Source organism: Equus caballus, chromosome 10 (genome assembly GCF_041296265.1).
Source record: "Equus caballus isolate H_3958 breed thoroughbred chromosome 10, TB-T2T, whole genome shotgun sequence".
Lineage (NCBI taxonomy): Eukaryota > Metazoa > Chordata > Mammalia > Perissodactyla > Equidae > Equus > Equus caballus.
Window position 1 is genome coordinate 67,722,786 of NC_091693.1, and position 11,973 is coordinate 67,734,758.

An 11,973-nucleotide genomic window follows, 5' to 3' on the forward strand; every position below is an offset into this window, starting at 1 on the left:
CTTTTTGCTGAGGAAGGCTGGCCCTGAGCTAACATCCGTGCCCATCTTCCTCTACTTTATATGTGGGATGCCTGCCACAGCATGGCTTGCCAAGCGGTGCCATATCCGCACCCAGGATCCGGGCCAGCGAACCCTGGGCCGCCAAAGCGGAACGTGCACACTTAACCGCTGCACCACGGGGCCAGCCCCTCAACTTTACTATTCTTAACAATGGGATCTCTTCTACTTCAGATTATTGTAATTCTTACATTCTGAGGAATAAAATTCATCCGTTGAGTTTATACTGAAATGCATAAAGTCCTAGTTTCATCATTTTATGTGTGGTCCTTGCAAGAGTCGTGATCTTATGCTTTCACATAGAGCTAACTACACAGTAGATGCAACAAAATTTTGCTAAATTGAAAACTACAATTGCGGATTTTGAATAAGTAATACTAAACTGGTTCTGTAAAAACTGTGAAGGTGAGGGATATTTGTGACTATCTACCTAGGGGGGTTCTTTCCACATTCTCTGAGCGCATGGCTGAAAATTCTTTACTTTGATAATTTCTCAGCAGAGGCATTCTCAGATAGAGATCTCAATACCATATAGTTTGTTAAAATAAGATTTCCACAAGGGATAAAGAAAAAAATTCCATTCCCACACAAAAAAATGTAATCTTGCATTTTTTAAAAACAAGAAAATAGTTTAAAGAAAATATTTTGACTGCAATATACAGCAGTATTTTCAACATCTGGCGGTGGGGAGCTTGTCCAGCAAAGCATTATCCGTCCCATTAATTATGTCAATGTACAGAGGAAAGATTTATCTCGTTTTTAGACTTTAATTTACTGAATGTATGAAGGTTATAATTTTAAACAATAACTTTCTTCACTGCAAATTCCCCACTATTGTTTTAGAATCTGGTCTCTCTGGCAGATAAAGTCTATCTAGGTTGATACTTTAATCAAATTCATTTTGGTTTTTGCAAAATTCTTTATTTTTTCAGATTTTTAAGAATCCTAAGATCAAAGAAATAAATGAAAATTTTCTTAAAAGGTCCATGTATATTAAAACACTGTAACTATATGTATTAAGTGTACAGAAAAACTCATAGTTAGGAACTGGCAACCAAGATTTAATAACTTCATTTTACAAAAGAGTACTGAAACAACAACAAACCATAATAAATTTAATAATTTTATTACAACATTTACTCACAAATAACAGTTTGATATAATTATAAATTAATAAATGGTATTGAATAAAATAGATTATTCATTAGGTCGCTGATCATCCAGTTTCTTCCAACATGTTCCAGAACTGCTGAAGAGCAGGCTGAGTCTTGAAGAAGGTGACCCTTTAAGCACCTCCGAATCCTTGTAACTAGAAGGATCCTGGCATCTCTTCTGTAGGACATTGCAAGGAAATGTCTTCTCTCTGATATTTCCCGGCTCCCAACCTACTTAAAACAGATTGCAGGGGATCTGTAGGATCTGAGCGGTTATGAGGTATGAAAAGGTAGAGGTGTGGGGTGCCAAAGACGAACTTTTTAAAACTATTGAGTCAGATTCTTTTGTTACAAGCAAAAGGAAGCTATGCAAATTAATCCAAGTACAAAGGGGGTGATTAGAAGTCCAGAAATCTCATGGATTCCAAAAACAAGTATAGAGACCATCAAAATTGTCAGACCACTACTCTCTCCATCTTTCTCTAGGGCTGGGTGATTTCTGCTTCCTTTGGCACATCCAGGTTATTGCTTATCTTTGAAGACTAGATTTCTCAGTTTATTTGCATGCGTAGAGCAAAAAATGGCTGCCACTCCTGAGTCTAGCTGACCTTACAGCTCCAGCGTCCTCCACAGGGTTACTGACTCAGTGTCTAGGTCTCAGGTTCAAATAATCAAGCAAATGAATCTGATTGGTTTAGGTGTTCTCCTTTGGTCCAAGCAGCCCTGGCTCAGAAGACAAGGTCTAATGGAAGCAGGGCTGCCTCTTCCAGGGACTGTGGGTAGGGCAGAGTCTCTGAGAAGGGGTTGTAGGTGGGGATGAAACAATTAGTATCTCAAGTTCCTAGCTACCAGATAGGTTGAAGTTGGACTTTCTCTTTTGGTTTAAGTTTCTTTCAAGTTGGGAGTTCAAGCTAGGGATGGCAGAAGAGTCAGATTGTAACATCATATTCTCCTTATTTCAAAACAAGGCAGGATTTTGGTATATGGCAGGTATAGTTTGGTCTATTAACAATGGGAGGGGGAGTGTACTAAGGGTTCTTGGTTCCCAACTCCTTCTCTAGCTTCCATCATGAGTGGAAGCTCTGAGTGACTAATGAAAACCTGTTTCCAACATGCCAGAATATCTTTTGTTCTTCAGCTCTAAATAAAGATGTCCTAAGAGAGAGAATTTATTGAGAGTGATAGTTTATTGCTCCAATTACTCCAGTTATTATCCTTCTCAAACAAGAAGAGTACAAGAGAATAAGCCATGAAGAGAACTTAAACAATTCTTTGTTACTTTGGTTTCATTGCACTAATCGTAATACCATTCTGTGTGTGATAAAAACAGACTTTACTTCTGATTTTTAATAGCTTGTGGAAATCATTTGCTTTTATTAATTAATTATTAACAGGCTATATAATAAGTTGTAGTGACAATTTGCTTTTACTAACTCTTTGCATAAAACATGATATATTCAGTTTCTATCAAGAAACCTAGGGACCAATGTACACCACAGTGACTATAGTTAATAATATTGGGCTAGCCCCAGTGGCCTAGTGGTTAAGTGTGGCACATTCCACTTCAGTGGCCCAGATTTGGTTCCTGGACATGGACCTACATCACTTCTCTGTCAGTGGCCATGCTGTGGTGGCAGCTCACATACAAAAAGAGGAAGATTGGCAACAGATGTTAGCTCAGGGCAAATCTTCCTCAGCAAAAAAGTAAATAAATAAACAAATAATACTGTACTACATATTTGAAAGTTTCTAAGAAAGTAAATCTTTTTTTTTAAACAGTTGAGATTCCTTTTTTTTTAGGTAGCACCTGAGCTAACAACTGTTGCCAATCTTTTTTTTTTCTGCTTTATTTTCTTGCCAACCCCCCCAGTACATAGTTGTATGTTTTAGTTGTGGGTCATTCTACTTGTGGCATATGGGATGCCACCTCAACTTAACCACTTGGTCACGGGGCCAGCCCCTCTAAGAAAGTAAATCTTAAAAGTCCTCAACACAAGAAAAAAAGTTTTTGTAACCATGTATGGTGACAGATGGTAACTAGAATTATTGTGGTGATCATTTCACAATGTATACAAATATTGAATCATTATGTTGTACACCTGAAACAAATATAAAGTTATATGTCAATTATACCTCAATAAATAGATAAATAACTGACCAAAAACAAAGAAAAGAAACGAAACCTAGGTGCTGCCTGAAACTAGGTATAGAGTTGTCAGCTAAAAATACTTTTTCCTCAAAAATTTTGAAGGTATTCTTCCATTGTCTTTAAGCTTCCAATGTTGCTATTGAAAAGTCCAATGCTTTCTGATTCTTTATCCTTTGATTGTGACTTTTTTTTCTCTATGGGAGGTTTTAAAATGTTTATCCAAAGTGTCCTGAAATTTCATAATTATGTGCCTTGGTTTGGGTCTTTTTTTTTTTTCATTCATTTTGTGGGGCACTAGGTGAGCCCTTTCAATCAATGTACTCCTGTTGTGAAGTTGTTTTTGTTTTTGTTTTTGCTGAGGAAGATTTGCCCTGAGCTAACATCTGCTGCCAATCTTCCTCTTTTTGTACATGAACCACCACCACAGCATGGCCACTAATAGACAAGTGGCATAGGTCTGTGCCGAGGGAACTGACCCAGGGCTGCCGAAGTGGAGTGAACCAAACTTAATCACTAAGCAACTGGGGCTGGCCTGAAATCTTTCACTATTTCTTTGATAATTACCTCCTCTCTCTTTTTCTTTTTAAAACTCTTATTATTGGGGTTTGAGGACTGTTGAATTGATCAATCAATTTTCCTGTCTTTTCTCTCCTTTTTTTTTTTTTGAAAGATTTTTAATTTTTTTCCTTTTTCTCCCCAAAGCCACCCCGTACATAGTTGTATATTCTTCGTTGTGGGTCCTTCTAGTTGTGGCATGTGGAACGCCGCCTCAGCGTGGTTTGATGAGCAGTGCCGTGTCCGCGCCCAGGATTCGAACCAACGAAACACTGGGCCGCCTGCAGCGGAGCGCACGAACTTAACCACTCAGCCACGGGGCCAGCCCCTCTCTCCTATCTTTTATCCCTGGCTTGTCCTACTTGCTGAAAGATTTCTTCAAATTTATCTCCCACCTTTTTTTTTTAATCTCTGCTATCCTATTTTTAATTTCCAAGCACCTTTTTTATTCTTTAAACAATTCTTGGTTATTTTTATCATTCTTTGAACAATTCTTGTTTATATAGAATTTTTGTTCTTATGGATAGAATATCTTCTCTTATCCCTATGGAGCAGGACTATGGTCTTTTTTTCTCGGAAGTTTATTTCTACATCCTACATTATTTCTGTTTCTTCTGGTTTCCCGTTTACTTTGATTAAGTGTTGAAGGCTTTCTTCAAATATTGGATACTTGGTATTAGTATTTAAGTGTGAAGCACTACAAAACAGATTGTAAGCTCTAGGCCTTTGGGCTTACCGTAGGAAGGCCGAGTTGAGTTTTTCTTACTGAGATGAGGCTCGACAGTCAGTCTATAGGTAGAGGTCTTTCCCTTGGAGCTGCTAAGTTGCTACAGAGTAGAGGCCTCCAAACTCTGGGACATAGAAACTTAACTCTGCTTTCTGAAATTAGCCACCAGACCTGGGGGGAGGGGAAGAATAGGGCTAATTTTCCCTAAGAATTTATAAATTAATATTCAAAAGAACTTACTTCCCATGATACCTGACTCAAAAATTTACCATACACAATAGACACAAGAACTGAATTTCTGTAAATATTTGGCCTCAGAAAATGTGGACTTTTTCATTTCAGTTTGACAGGTTTTTTGAAATAGAGTAACTGGAGGGGCCCAAAAGATTAAAAACCTCTACTCTAAGAAACCTTTATGCCTACCAGTGGCATAGAAGACTAGGGAAGAGCTAGGGGTTTGAGACTTTAAGCTACAGCTATAAAAGGCTGTTAGAAGCTGCAGTCCAGAGATAATAATTCTGTGAACTGGAAGCAATATCTTAGACCCAGCAAGAAGGGCTCTGCCCTGGACCCTGCACGTCACAAACATACCCAAAAAGGCATTTATTAAATAACGCATGGGGAACTCTGTCGCTTGGAATCCAGTGCACGTTACAGGTATAGTATGACTCATAAACTTAAACATCCATTACGGGAAATAACAACAATTAGACTCCAGGGAAATATTTCTCCATGTCTCTTACCCTATGTCCACAATACAAAAGGCAACTGAGTACAAATGCCATAAGGGTTCATGGTTTATGGTGCTGTTGACATAGGAGAAAGAACTTGCTTAGGAATGTGGGGAGGACTTGAATAGCAGAAACAATTAGATAACAGAAAAGACAAAAAACAGGCATTAACTTGTCAAATTCTTCCTCTCATTGTGAACGCAATAGTTTTGGGTCTAATGAAGTATCTTTTCCTAGTGCCAAGTATCCATTTTCTTGCTTTTCTCAGGACACCAGAGATACTCACCAATGAGGATGAAATTTCAAATAGTTGAATATGTGGCTGAGGAACACTTTGCCATACTGAACGCCTTTATGTTTTTCTTAAATTTGCGTATATGTAGGGATAGACATAACACACATGAAGTGTAATATAGACTCTTTACATTAGTAGCAAAATGGGCGTATTATACTAGAATTGCAGATAGTTTAATTTTCATAAAGATATTTAATAAGGTTTCATTAACGTTTTAAAAATTAAAAAACTTTATCATTGCAAATTTAAGAGTTATTGTTACTAATTATAACTCATATATTTATTGTCTTTAACAAATAATTATACATTTTGGAAGAAAAGCAGCTTTTTGAAGTATCTGAAAAGAGTTTTAATTTGTAATTTTTAACATTTTAATTTATATTTTACACACATTCAAAACAATTACTTTTTTAATCCTTTAGATGACAGAATGAGTCCAAGTTGAGATCATGATAAAACAAGAAAATACAAAAGTGGAACTCAAAAACAGTAAAAAAAAAAAAACCTCAAAAGAAAAAAAACCTTCAAAGAGGCTATCTGCTTAAATATTTAAAAACTGAAACGATGAAAGTGTTTATGAACCACATGAAATTTGCAAACAGCACATTACAAATTCTTTGCTTACTGAATATTTAATTACTGATGAAAATAAGTAAGAAAATTATGTTGGTATATTTTGTCAGGACCGTGGTCAACAAAATTGTTTATAAATAGCTTTGTCCCTTTCCATTAGGGTCATTGTCTATCTTTTCTTATTTTTAACTTTATATCTGCTGTTAAATATTTAATTCATCCTAGGAAACATCGTCACTAAATTTGTTATATTCTGAGTTTCTTATTCTTTCTTCTTAGTTTCATTTTCTTCTGTTACCTGCGTTTCCTCTATGTCTGGTAAGTTGAAATACAATACAGAACTTAAGGGGAGTCACTCCAAACAAAACTGCATTTTCATTTTTGGCATATTTCCTCTTATCCACATTAGTCACAAGAAAGAAGTCAGCTTTTGGGAGCGATTATATCTGGGCCCTTTTGTTTCACAATTTAATGTGAAATGTCTCAGGCCTTGCAGCGTTTTTCCTTTCTTCAGAACTTTCACATCAGTATTTTGTAATAATGATACTGTATCTTCTCTTTCCATGCTGTTCTACAGTTTCCAAAACACTTTTCTCCTTTGTAATCCTAATGAAGCCCCACAACAGCCTTGGGTAGTGGCACTCACATTTCTATTAGAAAAAACCATGTTTTCAACACCATCGAAGTGACAGATGTGACAACTAGTGGTGTACTGGTAAATGTTTAATGACTGCCTCTTGGAGGGTATGGAGAGCCCTGCTTTAGTCCCCAATCTCCTTGAAGTAAATACTCCCACCATAGCCAATTTCAAGCTACCAACGTGGTGTCAACTGCTCCTAAAACTTCTGAAAACTTAACAAATGGCTCTTGCAAACAAGGAGAAGTCAGCTCCAGCACACCACCCTGTCACTTTGAATTCAACGTGAAAGCATATGAAAATTTACGTGTGTGCCTTGTTTTGAGACTGGGATATCAAAACAAAACACTTGGATGTGCCAATTTAGTTGGCAGATTAAACCAACAATGAAGCCATGAAGCGGTAACTTATGTGGTCTTAATTACAAATGCTTTGGAAGGTCCCAGAGGGTGGTGAGCGTGGTGGCTGGGTTCTAAACTGGCCCTCAATCATCCCTAATTCCCGGAGTCATGCCCTTGTGAAATCCACTCCCCTTCGGCGTGAGCGGAACCTTTGACTTTCTCCTAACCGTCTTAACCAATAGAATACGTCAAAGGTGCAAAGGTGATGGATGCCACTGCCATGATTATATTAGATTGTAATTTCTGACTTACCAGCAGACTCTCTGTTTCTGCCTTTGATGAAGCGAGCTGTTAATGTTGTGAGCTGACCTATGGAGAGGCCCACATGGCAAGGAACTGAGGCCCTCAGTCCAACAGCTTGTAAGGAAGTGAATTCTGCCAACAACCATGTGAGCTTGGACGTACATCTTTTCCTGGTGGAACCTTGAGATGAGACTGCAGCATGGACCAACACCTTGTCTGCAGCCTTGTGAGAGACCCTGAAGCAGAGGACCCAGCTAAACCATGTGCAAACTCCCAACCGACACAAGTAATGGATAATACGTGTGTTGTTTTAAGCCACTAGGTTTGTGTAATTTGTTATGCAGCAAGAGATAATGAACACAGTCAGCGTGTGCAGGAGTGTTGTCCTGGAGAATGTTATGTGGAATTGTAACTAGCATCGGAAACTGAGTAAGATTTTGACAGCACAGGGAATGGTGTGTGGGGGGGGAGGGGGCACTTTAATGGAATGTTGGGAGATAAAGTCAGTTTGAAAGAGCACATCTATTAGGAGGGTGCTTAAAAATTCACTTATTCGACTAATACTGATTAAATACCAACCTTATGCCAAATACTTCCTTTGGGCAATGCTATACAGTATTATATAGCAAGCTTTTACGTAGCTTAAAATGTAATTGAGGGTGAGAGGGAGCTGACAACCAACAAACTAGTAAATACAAGAGAACAATAAGATCACACAGAGAATTAAAGCAGAACGGTGTGTCAGGGAGTGACTAGCTGGCTACTGTAGATTAAGTGGTAAGGAAAGGCATGACAGGCCCCACATCCATTCTCTCCCTCCTTCCTTTCAGTAGTAGAATACTCCAAGCTCTCACCAGCCAACTAGCTACCCAGGCAGCAACTATATTTCCCAGCCTCCCTTGCAGCTGGGTGTGAACATATGACTAAGCGAGCAGAAATGATGTTACAATTTCCAGACCTTGTTTTCATAAGGAAATTGGGTTTTTTCCTCCACTTTCTCTTCCTCCTCTTTTTCCAGGCTGGAATGTAGACAGTTGTAGGCCAGCTTCAATCATGTGAATTAACGTTTCACCCTATTTACCAGAGGGTCTAGAAAAAGCTAGAAGGAACCTGGGTCCCTGAATGATCTCATGGAGCTGAGCTGCCCATTTGCCTGTTACCAGCTGCCTCCATCTAGTCATTATGTGAGAGAGAAATAAACTTTAATCTCTTTTGAGTTACTATATTTGGGGATCTCTGTTATAGTAGCTTAGCCTGTGCGCTACATTACAGGGGACCTCTCAGAAGAAGTGACATTTAAGCTAAGACCTAAGTGACAAGGATGAACAAGGCATACAAAGAGGAGGAGAAAGAGCACTTCAGACAAGTGAAAAGGACCTAAAAGGAGAAAGGTCAATACAGCTGGGGCACAGGGTGTGAATGGTGGAGATGAGCTGGAGGAGAATTAGTCTTGGACCAGATCATGGAGGGGTTTGAAACCTAAGGTAACGAATTTTGATTTTAAGTGTCATGGGAAACCACTGGAGAATTTTAAAATATTAAAATAAGAGAAGTGTCATAATTGGATTTATGTTTAAAAAAATCACCCTGGCTGCTCTGTAGTAAGTTATCTAAGAGGGACAAAGTATAGGCAGAAAGACTGGCTAGAAAGCTACTGCAGGAGTCCAAGGAGAACCAATTTGAGCGCTCTGAATTAGGGTCGTGGGAGCAGTGAAGACAGAAGATAACACATTCTTGAAATGTTCTAGAAGTATCATCAACAAGGCAAATGATAGACTGGACTGGTAGGGGGAGCGCAGGAAAGAGTAGAATCAAGAATGACTGGGGGCTTGAGTAAGTGCTATTTAATGAGATGGTTGCTGGAGTGGATGGGCTGAAGGGTAGGCCATAGGGAAGCAAGAACAGAGGCAGAGAGGTCAGCCAGGGAATTGAGTTGGGGATAGCTGAGTTTTTTGTTTCTTTTCATTTTTGTGGGGAGGGGCCAGATTTTGCTGTGAAAAGAAGCAGCTCTCTTTGAGTCATCTTAGCTTCGATATGCTTATTAGACATTCAAATAGAAATGTCAGATATGCAACTGTGCCAAAGTCTGGAATTCAAAGGAGATGTCTGGGCTGGAGACATAGATTTGAAAGTCATTAATATATGGATGTGTCATATGCCATGGACTGGATGACATAAGTCATTTAGGGAGAATGTGCACATAGAGAAGAGGGCAGAGGAGAAGCCAAGGGCACTGCGGCATTGGGAAGGATATCCAGATGTAGAGGGAAAACCGAAAGACAGGTGTCACAAAAGCCTGGAGAATTGTTTCAAGAAGGAAGGTGTAGTTAATTGTGTCACAAGCTATTGAAAGACTGAGTCAAATGAAGATTGACACCACTCTTTGAACCATTAGCTTTGACAAGATGTGGGCCTTGAGAAGGGCCATTTCAGTCAAGCAGGTAGGGAGACATACCCATTTGGAGGGTTTGAAGAAGAGATAAGGAGGTGAAGACCAAAAGGATAGATATGTCTTTATGTCTTTTAGGGAGTTTCGCTGTGAAAGAGAGCAGAAAAATTGGGTGATAGCTGAAGGTAAAAGTGGGGTCAAGTACGGATTTTTTAAAATTTAGGTAAGATCTCAATAGGAAGGATTACTAAAGAGAGTAAGGGGGTGGGAGGGTACAATTAGAGGTGCCTTAAGAAGGCACAGGGGATGGGAGTCCTTTAAGTCCTTTAAGCAATCCTTTATGTTCAGAGTGCAAAATGATCATTAAGCACTTTTTTTTAACTGGTAAAGTGGGAAAAACAGTCACTTTGATAGAAATGGGGCTGATGATAAAGGAATGATGATAGATATATTTTGGACATATTAAGTTCAGAGAAATATTTAAATAAGAATTTACTGACCAACTTAGCAAATAGTACAAGAGACTTTGAGCTTCTAGATAGTAGTGATGCTTAAGAAAAATAATAGATTTTACAAAGGACCAGTACAGTTGATGGGCACTATTTAAATTATCCTATATCAAATTAGCAAGGACTTACCTTGCCAAGATTCTTGGCACTTTTACATTAACTTAAATTGCATTGGGAAAAAGCATAATAGTAACTGAAAAGCAACTAATTACAAGCAATTATAAGCCAAATTATGTTTACACCACAATTAGTGTTTGAGGTGGTTTAGTAGACTGATCCTTCATTTCAATAAGCAACCATCAAATAATTGAATAGCTTGTAAAACACAAATACTTCTTTTATCTTTATTCCAAGTATAACCACCACATTCTCTTTGAATTACTATTGTAATAAAATAAGCAACATTTATTATCTTTTGTCCCAATCCCCAGTTTGAGTTGGAAGCTTTTAAAAACATGGCAGGAGTGGTGTTATGTACCTACCTCACAACACAGCTTCTTTCAACAGGTTTCACGGAGAAATGTGAACAAATTCACGTGGTTGTAAGACTAGTACTACGCTGCAGGGCATCTAGAGCGCAAAGTGAAACCATGTCTTTTTTTAATTAGGTTTTTTATGCTTACATTCTTATCTCATTTTTAGTTGAGGAAAGTCTAAGGATGATAAGGAAAAATCTTTTGTCTTGTGACAATGGTAATTTTTATGTCAAGTTGGATTTTTTCTCCCATATTTCCAAGTATAAGTCGTAACTTTGTACTTAGACAATTATTTTACATCTTATTTTGATTACTGAAATATTAGATTCATGTTTCTTTAAACCACCACTAGTGATAGATCTGAATCCCTTTTCTATCAATTTCCATGTAAATTCTGAAGCACGTGAGATAATAGTATTGTAAATTTTGGAGGTGGGGAAGAACCCCTTTCAATTACTTCATCAGTTTGAGAAAATTCAAAGAAAAATATTATCAAACAATTTCAGATTATATTTAATAAATCAGTTTCTAGAAATAGTTTTGCATAATAAATTCCCACCAGTTGACCTAATGGAGCACGGAGTTGCCAGTTCTGCACGGCAGCTGCTGCGCTCGGCCAACTCCGAGGCTTGGCGAGCCACATGGTGGGAGGTAGGTAGAGCCGGAGCCCTTCAGGGCTGGGCGCCACGTTGCTTTTCCCTTTTTAAATAGGGAGACAACGCTCCTGGCTATTGTGTAAACGGATCGAGAACCGCGTCCATTCGCGCATCAGCTAAGGCGTAAGCAGAATTAAAGCGCCTTCTAATCCGACCCTCGGCAACATGTGTGCCATGGACAAATGAGTTTTAATGCCGGGCTTCGTTCACCTTGGGGAAACACTTTACAGAATGGCCAAGTACCCGGGCGATTGCGGTGAACTGCACAGGATCAAAACCACCACGCCAGTCCAGCAGTGGCCACCGCCCCCGCCGAACCCCGCCAACGCTCCGAAGGACCCACCCATGTGCTCGGCTAACCAGTTGTTTTATGCAGAGCCGCACAGCCTTCCCTCACTCCGTTCCCGCTCTCCCCACCCAC

General features: G+C 38.9%; 1 long non-coding RNA gene across 1 annotated transcript; it reads left to right on the forward strand.

Annotated features, from left to right (window-relative positions):
• Positions 1 to 5,169: 5,169 nt before the first annotated feature.
• LOC138916002 (uncharacterized) lies at positions 5,170 to 8,109 on the forward strand. Its single transcript, XR_011422612.1, has 3 exons — positions 5,170 to 5,299; positions 6,521 to 6,559; positions 7,564 to 8,109. It is a non-coding gene; the product is annotated as an uncharacterized lncRNA (long non-coding RNA).
• Positions 8,110 to 11,973: the final 3,864 nt, after the last annotated feature.